The sequence below is a fragment of the Anoplophora glabripennis genome, unplaced genomic scaffold, assembly GCF_000390285.2.
Source record: "Anoplophora glabripennis isolate ALB-LARVAE unplaced genomic scaffold, Agla_2.0 scaffold146, whole genome shotgun sequence".
Lineage (NCBI taxonomy): Eukaryota > Metazoa > Arthropoda > Insecta > Coleoptera > Cerambycidae > Anoplophora > Anoplophora glabripennis.
In genome coordinates this window covers 114,592-127,801 of record NW_019416318.1, presented here as the reverse complement: position 1 = coordinate 127,801, position 13,210 = coordinate 114,592, and positions in this window count along the sequence as shown.

Here is a 13,210-nt window from a genome sequence, read left to right as displayed (position 1 = left end):
CAGGCATAGCATCTAAATTTTTTTTTATGGGGCCATTGATGTGTCGTAAACTAAAAATTAGTCTAGGGTAGAATATTTTTTCTGTACGGTAGACGACGAAGACATTTTACTGTAAAAATTATTAAAAAGTCACGTACATTCCTATTGACACCATGACCTTGATATTGATTTAACATATTTACCAAATCTGGCTCCTAGTGCATGGAAATCAGTTATACTGCAATTACAAATCATCAACTTATATATTATAAATAATTTTGTGAAAATATTTTAAAACTAAAAAGATTGCACTTTTGGAAGTAGAAAATATTTTATTCAACGATCAGTTTTAGATTTAACAAAATAATCGAACTAATAGAATAATGAGCATTAATGACATTCAACACTATTTTCCGTGATATATTATAAAAATTACATGACATTGTAATAAAGGGTAATGGGTTAGATATATTAAAATGTTACCTAAAAACAGAATGCAAAGAGTTAAAATTAATAAACGTATAACTAAACCATTGGAAATAGAAGAAGGAGTCCCACAGGGCACTTTTCTTGGACCTATGTGTTTTCTAATATTTAAGTATTAATAAAATTACTAATTTACTTAACAGTGACAAAGTGATTTTTTACATATACGCTATTAATCATGGAGGCAACTGGAAAAATTCGTGTACATACAGGGCTATCCAAATACGGCAGAAAAACTTTCGAAGAATGCATTTTGGGAAAAAATTTATCAGACAAAAGTGTAAGGATTTTCCCCTGGCTATCTGAGGGTGACCTTGAATTTGACCTTGACTTTAGCCTTCAAGGTCATTTGAAGGTCAAGTTAAGATTTTTAAAAGGGAACCCCTATTTATTATTGGGGATTCGGAAAAGCAGGAAATTTTACGTCCAAATATGGTATTGACCATGACTTTGACAATAACCTTCAAGGTCAAATGTGGGTCGAGTTCCAAAAGTCCCGGTACGGCAGAAAAACTTTCGAAGAATGCATTTTGGGAAAAAATGTTCCAGACAAAATTGTAAGGATTTTTCCGTTACTATCTGATGGTGACCTTGGATTTGACCTTGAATTTGACCTTCAAGGTGATTTGAAGGTCAAAGTTAACTGTCTCCAAATTTTTTTATTTTTATTTTTTTGTAGAGAGAATCAAATGAGAAATGTATACAGGGTGATTCACAACTTACCCAAAAAAAATTGGGAATAGATGTGTCATGAAAAATGTAGTCAATATCGTAAAAAAAATAGTAAATTCCTTATAGTTTTCAAAAAAATATATCGAAATTACAGTATTTACAACCCTTACATCGCCTGGATACTGTAATCCTAGCGTTATTCGCGTTGTGCGCTGTACGCAATGCGCTCTCTCTCTGCACATGGCCCCAAGATATTCCGAATACTGAAATCTGATTTTAGTTAATAATCGTTTTTGCGATAGTGTTTACATTAGTTTTTTAAGTGTCAAAAATGGCTTACGTGTATAGCAACTCGGAATAGATGGATATTTTTTTTGGATAAGTTCTGAATTACCCTGTATATTAAAAACACAAATAAGTAAATTAAGTAATTCAAGTAACTACGCCCGTGACGAAAACAAAATATTATTTACATGGTTTATTTCAACTGGTTTTTGCTACTTGTAGTCATTTCTATCTCGAAAACGAGGTTTTCCGGATACATATTTACACGAACTGTTTATGTTCACTTGTGACATTTTAATATTATAGTTATACCCTGCGTTAGGCTAAATTACTAAAAATGTATTAGAAAAACAATTTTGAAAGTCATGCTAGAGTTTTGATGAGCTATATATTCCAACAGTCGTTAACTTTGAAGTTGCCTTTAGTCACACATCCCATTTCGTTATTATCACAATAATGTATTAATATTATTCTACTTTGCGGCAGACTGTTCGACCCGCATCTTTGCTTTTCAACGTTGTTTAACGGTTTCTGAAATTATTCATAAAAATATTAATTATTATTTTAAATACGTGGACATCCCTAGATGTAAGCTATTGTTAGAAGTTGTTCTTATTTTCAAATTCTCGATTTTGTCAAATAATATGCTCGTGGAAATAATTTAACTGTCACTCACTATATTTATCATAGCACAAAATGGTTAGTACAGTGAAGCGTAAAATGACACAAGTTTCAAAAGTGCGAATATTGTCAATGTGACGAAGATTGTCTACTGACGAAGAATATATGTTACAAATACATTTTATTTTACTAAGGTAATCAGCTATTCTTTCTCCGTTAAAACAAATGAATACCTATTATTTGAATTATCACCTAAATCGTGCAGATTATAAACAGATGTACACTCTTATAAAATTTGATTGTACCTGAAGTTGTCCCTCAAGATCCGTATTTGGATCTGTTCTGTTTGTTAACTTTATCATTGATATTGTAATAATATACAATATCTATTATGATGGATAAAAAATTAGTTTACCGAATTAACTTTGTTGAAAAACTATCAAAATGTTGTTTCATTTAATTGGTAAAAAAAATTATTCCTTGTCAGCTACAGTTATTAGAAAAATGTGTCTACAGTATCCAACTTCTATTGAATGGCAATATTTCCAAAAGGCATTTTAATTCCCGGTCAAGTTTCTTACAGTATCTCTATAGCTGACGCATTCAAAGCTTCGGGATTTGTTTTGCAAAATTCAAACGATTTTAAGAATCAGTCTACCCTGTGATTATTGCTTATGAAAGATTATTATTTATGGGATTAAAATATAGGTATATAAAATCCCATTTATGTTGCATGTTCTTAAACATATAAGTACTTCTGCGCATCATCTCTCAATTTACACTTTTCTCACCCATGAATCACAGAGATAAATTTGATTAACATGTTTTGATAGTGTCATTCAGGTATACAGTTAAGTTTATATCAAGGCTTTAACTCGTTTGAAAATAATATTTCCCTCACCTAAGTCATCCAGTCGCGGAAAACAGACAATTTTTGTGACGCCGGCTCATGTTTCATTAATAATTAACCCTCATTAAAACCCATTAAACCCCATTAAATTTCTAACCCTCAGACTCTTCACACAATCCACTCACCTAATACCCCAGGCATAAATGTTGGATTCTTGATTCACTTCTTGAAATTGTTTGTGGACTGTATTTCTGGTTCGGGATGAATTAATTATTCTATGTTTTAATATAATAACTCCGATAAAGTTTGACGTGACTTGTTTATTATTTTTATTTTGACTATGGACATAGAAAGACAAAAACAGTTATGTAACCCTGAAGATATTGATTGATACAAGAAACCTCCTAATAGTCAAAGCCCCAAAATCAAAAACAAGTCTGTCTGTGTATCGGAAATGTCTGAAGGCAGTTGGGAATTTACTTGAAAAAATCGATTCTGTTATAAAACCTACACCTATGGCTATTGTTAAAAGGAGGATATACTTAAAAAAGAATAAACAAATCCTCTACAAAGAGCTGTGCAATAGAAAAAGTAGTAACTAAAACCCAATATATTGATTTATTAATATACCAGACGGTATCTGTTTTGGTTTGGGTGAATCGTATATCCACGGAGATTTTTGGCTTTTTGGCTGAAATAAAAATTTTTCTATCCGCATAAAAAAAACGTGGGCTTAACTTTTGGCGGCACAATATGTTAAAAAAATGTTTGTAATTAAATTTTTTACAAAATATGACTAGTTACAAATCGAATGAATCATGATTATTATTGTAAAAATCGAAAAAAATCGCCAAAAATAGGGTTAAAAAACGTTACTTTTCAGGGATTTTTTTTGGGTCTTTAAATTGGGTTTAGGACTTCCATACTTGGCTTCATGTTATGCAGAATCATCACACCAAATTTCATCAAAATCGGTTCAATAGATTTTGCATAATAATTTTGCAATCCAGATTTTGAAAAAAAAATTGCAAATTTTCGAAATTTTGCACAGCAAAAACCGAGGCCCGTAGATACTTGAAAATTTAATCACATATAGAAGGGCTCTCAAGCTCTCAAACGCTTTTTGAAAAATTCGAATCCGTCAATTAGGAGAGCTCTAGCGCCTGTTTAAACATTGGTCGAATTTTTGTACTTATAAACAATTAGAATAACTTTGCGAATATTCAATCAAATCAAATTTTTTTAAGCAGGATTTAAAAGTTATTGGAAAGACGCTTCTTTAAAAAAAACAGATCGATTGGTCAATTAGTTACGTAGTTATAGCCGATCAAAATTAACCGTCATTTACACTAAATGTACTGGGACATCCGGGCTAATTTTTCGAAAAATACCTTTGGTATTCCGAGTACTTACCAGGTCTAAGTTTGCAATACTTTTCTTCATTGGCAACCTACTTTAAAATGTGTTTAAATTTATTTATGCAAGCGAGAAATTGAAGAAAATCGTACGGGGGGAGGTAGTGGAGGAAGCAGAGAGCGCGGCCGCTTCGGCATGCTCGAAATTGAATCGGCGAGTTCAAAACCGCGACGCGCTTAAAAATTTTTAATATCTCAGCGTATAGAGGTCCGATTTTGATGATTTTTTTTTAAATCGATGTCTCGCGATTAAAAAAAAACAATTAGCGTATTTTTCAAATGCCTATCGTTAATAATTATTGGTCTTTCAACTGGTCAACATATTTTTTTATTGTATCAAAGGTAAGTGCATAAACTTCTATACTGTTTATCAAAGATCAAAAACAAATTTATTTAAATATTCTAAAGTGAAGAAAAGTATTGCAAACTTAAACCTGGTAAGTACTCGGAATACCAAAGGTATTTTTCTAAAAAATAATCCAGATGTCCCAGTACATTTAGTGTAAATAACGGTTAATTTTGATCGGCTATAACTACGTCACTAATTGACCAATCGATCTGTTTTTTTTAAAGCATCGCCTTTCCAAGAACTTTTAAAACCTATTTTAAAAAATTTAATTTGGTTGAATATTCACAAAGTTATTCTAATTGTTTATAAGTACAAATTTACACTTACATTAACTATACTTTATTTATTATAAAATAATTTAGTTTTTTATGTACTCTTTTACTATATAATTGTTTTACAATACGTTTTTTTGTACTTCATCTTATTTTTGAAGAGTTTTATGAATATCTTTCAACGGCCACAACACCGTGACGAATTAAAATAATGGTGCGATATTCTGTGCACGTGCTTTAAGTTAATATTTTACAAACCGTAGTAGAAAAAGAATATAATGCGTTGAGTTAATGTGAGGCGGTGCGAGCTACCAAGGAAATTCATAATATACATAATAAATTTAGGGAAACTACCTTTTTGTGTCATTCTATGCACGCGGACTACTAAATATGCATATGTAAATATCGCCGTAATTTTTCTCGTGCGTCTTAAACCCGCCCGGGAGTGTACATATTAAATTACGCCCATTTATCAGCCTAAACTACGCGTTCCCAACTTTGGAATAATCTTAGTTGAATATAAAAACGCGCTGCACCGAGATTACACAACGAATGCGGGGATGCACTCTAATTCATGGTAATTCTTGCCCATTTGTATAAATAATACCCGAAACTGTATGGTTAATATGTGTGCAGTGTTCTAACCTAGATACGACTCCGTGCCGGCCGGCATTCTCTTTGGTCGCGCCGTAGCCCAGTTTGTGTTGTCGTAAACGGACCCTAAGGGCGAGTTTATGGTGGATTACGGTCCACGACTTATTATTAATAAACTACGAAGAAAGGTTCCGGTGCGGTTAATAAAAAGTTATGCTTCAAAATCCACGCATCCGGCAAGGTTGACAAAGTGGACGGACAACATTTATCGTCTGAGGTTATTTATTTTTGACATAGTTTACTTTGTTTCTTTTTCTATTTATTTAGGTATTTTGCCACCTGGATAAACAATAAAAAAAATTGACACTATCGCGCCATAAGGGTTATTTTGTAAATTATATTTGTCCAACTAAAAACCTCACACAAACAGCAGACCAATAAAAAGTACGCATCGATATATCAGAGACTTCAGTTAAGCTGTCGTTTCAGAAAATGATATGATTTCGTTCAAATCAAAACTAGGAAAGACGCTTCTCGGTCGAGAAAATTCTCAGCTATCAATCATTATCGCCAATTTCGATAATTGGAAATACAGATTTATTCAATAAAATGTGAGATTAATACTTGTTTTCTGTAATGCAAAATTGTGGAAATATTACCTGATAAAATACAAGTAACAATACTTAAAAAGTGAAGCCCAGAAAAAATATATACTTTTCCGAACCATAAAAAGCTTCCTGAAATCAATGGCCAACCTAAAAGTTTCACAAATTTTATTATTCACTGTTCGTGCTCATATAATAATGGTTATATTCAAATCATACTACAAATCCTCGTGTCAAATAGTAATTTAATGTACCATTTTTTTTTTAATTTCTAAAGGTCGACAATGGATGATTTACATAACATTGGCTGAAAATCTTTGAATATTAATAAGTTCATCAATTTTTGAGTAGTCCGCCATTTTGGACAAATATTTGACAAATGGGGATCTAGATCTGGGTTGTTAGGTTTGTTCCATATCATAGCTAATTAGTTTCTGTAAAGTTTCTATTTACATTACATCAGTTCTATGGATTCTGCAGAAAAAAAATGGAGTAAATAACCATTCCATATTTATCTTCACAATCTTAAGGTATCAATAATTGTTCTTCTCGATAGTGCCAACTATGTCCACTGATAGTCTGTCTGCCTCCTTGTCAGTTTGTGTTCTAACCTTTCTGCCACCATTCTCTCTCGGTTTTGCGTGATTTTACAAAAACTAGATTAAAAAAACTTTTAAAAGCCATCAACAAATAATTTCGCTTCTCTCAGCATAAGTGTAATAATCGAAATTCAGGCGAGAACGCTTACGTTATTCCTGGAATGATCTTCGATTCGCTTTTCTTTTATGTGTTTTATTTGTGTCTCTCTTTAAATTCCAGCAATAGTCTGCTAACATCGTCTTCCTCCAAACACATTGATATCTTTGTTCAAACTCATTCAGATCCTAGTTAGTCCATTATTTCTCCTTGTTCTTCACTAAAAGCTCCCAGATTTTTTGGGAACCAATCAAGATGGAAATGAAGAAAATGAAGTTTCAGATTCATATGACATTTAGACAGAGGGTGGCAGAAAACAGACAGATAGAAACATTTAGTCATTTAGTCAGACAGGAAGATAGACAAAATTACCGAAAGAAAGGCAGATAGAAAGACAGGATGTCAGGTAGATGGACAGAGAGAAAATACAGACCGACGATAAATACAGACTAACAAGCAAACAAACAGGTAAAAAGGTAGGCAGGTGAGCATGCGTAAAAATATTTTCCAATTTTTTTCACCTCCTATACTTGCTTTAACCTTCAGATGATGTTGAACATGAGGTGATAGAGGTCAATCGACATCGGATTCAGACTCAACTATCGAAAAACCTATGTATAAATTGTTTAAGATTTTTTCATCCACCTTTTCATAGTTTGACCTTCAAATCACCTTGAACCTGACGTGATAGAGCGTAACCGACCTCGGTATCGTAATCAACCCCCAAAAACACCTGGGTATCTAGTTATAGTCCAGTGTTTTTTTTTCAAACTTAATGTTGACTTGTGTAATTATTGAGAGTGCCATCGATCGTCCTCTAGTAGGGATGGAATTTTTATTAATAATTTGTTTATTTTGCTTAAAAATCTAAAATTTACGCAAACGCGAGACATTGTAACTACCTTTCGATCCTTTTTGATCGAATTTCCATATCTCGACTTGGGCAGAAGATATACGCATTCGCATTTTCGACTTTATAATTTTGCAGTAGGCCGCCATTTTGAAATGGGGGGTCCAGATTTTGGGTATTTGTTGAGCACTCCAACAGTTCCTCTATTTTCATCCGTTTTCAGTCAAATTTGTTCATTTTATTTAATGTTGAAAATTTTGCAAATTTTTTTCTTCACCGCTAATTTTGAAATGTAAAAAAAAAATTTGAGAGCTTTCGCAAAAGTCTATCCTTGTAACAAATTTCCTCAGGAACAAAACCGATAAATATACCTCATGACGATTAGAGGCTTATTTTCGGAGATTTAAGTAAAAAACTGAGAAAAGAGCAATTTTTTTCTGTTTCTATTTTTTGCTATTATTTGTGCATCTTTTACTTAATTTTAAGCTCATAAAATTTGAGTTAGGCCCGATTTTTGAAAAAAAAACTAATTCACCCGGGCTAATTCAAATAAAAAATTTATTTTTCCAATAATCCAACCAATTGAAGTTCTTCTGTACCAAAAATCTAGGTATGTAAAATACATATTTTTAATTTTTATTTTAGATAATTGCTGGCTTAATTTAAAAGTTATTTTGGAAAGATTGCATTATATAGCAATTTCAATGTGACAGGTAGGTATGTGTTTTTATATTAATAATATTTAGACATGTAACTTTTAATGTTAATTTTAGATAATTATTATATGTTATTATATATTATCTGTTTACAAGATATTGCTGGTATAATTCAATGCTAGTTGGTGCAAATAACGCATACGGTAGGTGTTTCCCCTTATCCAGCAGTTTCCTAACCGTTGAAATAAATTTAAAAATAGTTTCCGTAAGATTGCATTATATAGCAATTTCTTTGTGTGTGGTAGGTATGTGTTTTTATATTAATAATATTTAGACATGTAACTTTTAATGTTAATTTTAGATAATTATTATATATTATTAAATATTATCTGTTTACAAGATATTGCTGGTATAATTCAATGCTAGTTGGTGCAAATAACCCATTGATAGCTGTGTCCTGCAATATCATGTGTTTAAGGACTTTGTCTATGAGGTTGAATATCTTTTGCGTATACCTATTATATACTTTTGGTATCAAAGAACATAATTTGACTCCATTTGATGGGTTTTTAGAAACATTTTTCAGTTCATGAATTTAAAATAAATCTGGGCGGTGCAATCTACACCCTCCGTCTCGTCAAAATTCACTGCGATTTCACCGTGCTGTTCGCATTATATGCAAATGTTGAGCAAACTCATGTTAGTCCCAACTAACCAAACTCCAAATTGCTAACTGAAGTAAAAAGTCTCGCCTGGATGTGCCTGGCATACATGACCGCTGGGCCGGCCCCTGAGACCGTGAAATCGGACCACCGATCCTCCCCCCGAACCGCAGTTGCACTTTGGGGCGCAACTTCGCTCTGCAACAGCTAATTCATCTTCCATGAATCACTCGTTTCCTTAGAAGGTACACGAAAAAATCCTAAGAGGTAGTCTAAATGAGAGTCCTCTACACAGTGTTGTTTTTAACAGTCTATCGAAATGTTGTATTCACTTTTCGTCAACAATGGTAGCATCAACTGAATAAATTGTTTTTTATCGTTAGCTTATTCTTATAGTGAAAAGCAGGTACGCGAAATGGTGTGTTCCGAAAGACTAAAAAGAAATCATGAAAAACGCAATAAACGAATTTTCTTTGGGTTATAGAAACTATCCTCACTGCTTGAGAATTACAATACATTGTTTCGAATATTATCAACACTGTATTTCAATAAAATGTTTTTTTTTCAAAGGTACCTATGTACACTACCTGTAAACCTTCTTTATGTATCTCAATTTATTTCTGAAACCACCAATGGCGATTCTCACATAGACGTGAATGACGCTTTTTACAAAAGCTTTTGATGATGATGATCCTATTTTTAACTTAAAAGATTTGGATTTTCAAAAGATTTGTTTCTATTTTTCCCATCTTGTTTGAATAACTGATTTGAATGTGTCGTATAACAGTATAAGTAATTTGTAGCTGTATCGGGTGTACCCCAAGGTTATGTTCTGGGTCTTCTCTTTTCCAATTTCGTTATTAAAGATATTGCGATATAGCTTAATATTAATTTGTCTTTGATAAGTATATGCCAACGACAAATATTTGTAGCGAAATTAATAGTCTTAAGAATTTTCTTTAATTTCAAATAACTCTTGATACAATAAGTAGTTAGTATTGTAAGGGTTTATGGAAATCTTCAGTAGTGAAAAATGATCTTTATTAGATTTAGAAGTACCACACCTAAAATAGTTGTTCGATCACCATACGGAATAAATAACAATAATAATATAATAATTTAGAAACATTAACCAATTAAAATCTACAATCACACAATGAAAAAACAAACTACCGACAGGGATTACAGCACACAGCTTAACTAGTTAATTTAACTGAAATGTAAAAAAAAATATTATTTCTTTCTGGAACACTTACCTAAAACCAGGTCTGGAGGTCGTATTTTGGCATGCAAAATCTGCCGTATTACCATGTGGCTTTTAGGCACAGCACATAAACTCTGGTTCAGACTTCCTATTTAGCAGTAAATTTAAAAAACGTTTGTATACAAAAAGTGTTGATAACCAAACAGACCGCTACAGACTAGTCTATTGTTATTTTGTTACAGTATATTAATAATATCAAACAATATTAACAATTAAATCGTAATTTTTAATAACAGATTTTCTTTTTTGTCCAGAACTGTAGTATAAATTCATATGTTTATACTCTCGTTTATGATTTTATCCAAATTGTCACTATTTAAAAACTTGCTTTACAATGTACCTACGTTCAGTCACGGACAATAAAAAGTTTCTAACTAAACATTACAAGAACATATGTGAGCTTTTATCAATGTGGCGCAATATCTGTTGGCGTTTGTATTATTATCAGTTGCACTTTTATGCTGTTTGTATACTGCTGCGGCACCAAAACCACCTTGTTGATTTTTTCAATTAAACTAATTGTTAATTTACCAATTTTGTAATACTTCAATTTTGGCGTTTTCTAAGATATTCCAAACTATATTCAACTTAATTCGAAAAGCATTTCGAAAAACGAGAAATTTTTAGAACATCAAAAAAATATGTACCTACACTGTAAAAAAAATTTCACTAAATTTCACTCAATTTTACTCAATAATATATCAATTTCTGTCCACACCCGATTAAGTGAAATATTCACTCTATTAATATTAGTACAAGTAAAATTTTATGAGGGAAGATATTGCAACATAGGTGAGTGAATTTTATTCAAATCCGAGTTTCCATTAACTTACAAGTGAGTGACTTTTGACTCTATTCTGAGTATGTATAAAACCAATTAAGAGTTGACTTTTTCTCTAATATGACTTAAATTTAACTATAGTAATTTTGTACTATGAAGATTTCCAAGGGGGGCGGCGCCCCATAGCCACCCGCACAAGGCGCCGCTGCAGTAATATCTGGTGTGCTTATTCACCACTTTATATTCTCTTTACATTTTAATTTAAATATCATTGTATTAAAGTCATAAACTACAAAGTTGCCACAGAGGTTTCTACACAGATCTGTTTTAGGACAATATTTTAGGTCCCGATTAAAGGAATTGGTTAACTGATCGGACGAATAGATTGCCATAACGTTGTACGTTAGACACGTAAGTGTAGGTAAAAATCCGTTTATTTGATCAAATATTAATCGATACTTAATATGTTATGGTTTTTAATTATTGTAATCAAACCACTGCATTTATACATATTTTTCACTACCCGCCATACACCATGCCACGAGACAATGGGGATAGGCAAAGACAACGCACGACAACCATAGAAAGGTGTGGGGTCACTTAATAATGAGGACATAAACTCCGATTTAACTACAAGTGTACCAAATACGAGTTTATCTGCAGAATTTATTTTTAACGGGTGTATTTGTAATTTGTACTTATTTGAGTGAAAATATTAAATTTTAGTTCAAATATTATCACAAATGAGTAAAATCATCAAAATGGTCAATATTAAGTGAACATGTACTCAATAATTTCACTCGATGGATTCACTCCATACCTTTATACTTACTTTCAGTCACACCAATTTTTTTACAGTGTATTAAAGCCGAAATTATCAATTCTAGGAACGCAGTCTGATTTAAGAAATCAAGCGTAAAAAATAGAAACATCAAAGTGAATGTAATAATTGTTATTAACATTAACCATTGAGATCTTTTATCTATTTTGCTTTGGTCGAGGTTGTATTTAAAATATTTTATGTTATGTCAACGTTACAGTACGTTCTTTCTTTCTTTATTTTATTGCCATATATTAAATATAAAGTCCATACTAAAAACCTTCTTATTACGCCAACTACAACACAGGCTTCAATAGAATGCTGTAAACTATTTATTATTCCATCGGACATTTTATTCATGCGCCTTGTAAACTTTTGCGAACTAAAATCGTACCAATAAATTTTTAAAACGCATTTGCTTGGAAATCCGGAGAACACGGACGTATGAAAAATGGAATTCTTAAAACTCGTACGCCTAACGTCTCCGTTCGGGAGGCCTTTCTCCCTTTCCGCCCATAAAAGTTTAAAGAATCCTTAGGGACACCCGGAATAAAGTTTTCCTCGAACATAATCCGGTCTGGTCAGCATTTAGTGGCAATAAAAGCACTCGAAGCCGACCGGCATTGTGGCTCCAGTGGCGTATCGAAGAACCTGAATACAGGTGTGCTGTATACGGGGTGTTCCTAAATAAGTGTCGCAACGGAAAACTGTAAATTCCTCTTCCATTTTTCTCTCCGGGCTTTCGTTTTCGAGGTACACGGTGTCAAAACTTTTTTCAGATTTTTGCCAATATCTTAGGAAACGTTTGAATTACAGGACTGAGCTTTTATACATACATTACCATTATTAATAGCTACTTGTAGCAAATGTTAAATTTCGTTAAAATTGTTAATTATTACTACCTATCTTTTGAATCACAAAAGATTTTCGAAACGTTAGCAAAATGTTTGTTTTTCTTCATAAAAAGTCATTTTTCTTGAAAACTGTTGACTTTAGAGCAATGAACCAAGAGAACTCTTTTTGTGTAAACTTCATTGGCGCTTCAGAATTTGCTGCCACATGTCAATTTTTCCAGTGGCGTAAAAGTTAGGGGGGGAAACCCTGACGATACCTTAAAATCTCCACCACTGGCACGTTCAATGAATTCGAGAAAAGTGCGAAAAAGTAGCTATTAATAGTGGTAATGCGTGTACAAAAACTCAGTCCTGTAATTCAAACGATTCCTAAGATATTGGCAAAAAATTTAAAAAAATGAAAGTTTTGACACCGTGTATCTCGAAAATGAAGGCCCGGAGAAAAAATGGAAGAGGAAAAGAATGTTTCTTTTTTCAAAAGGAATTTAAAGTTTTCCGT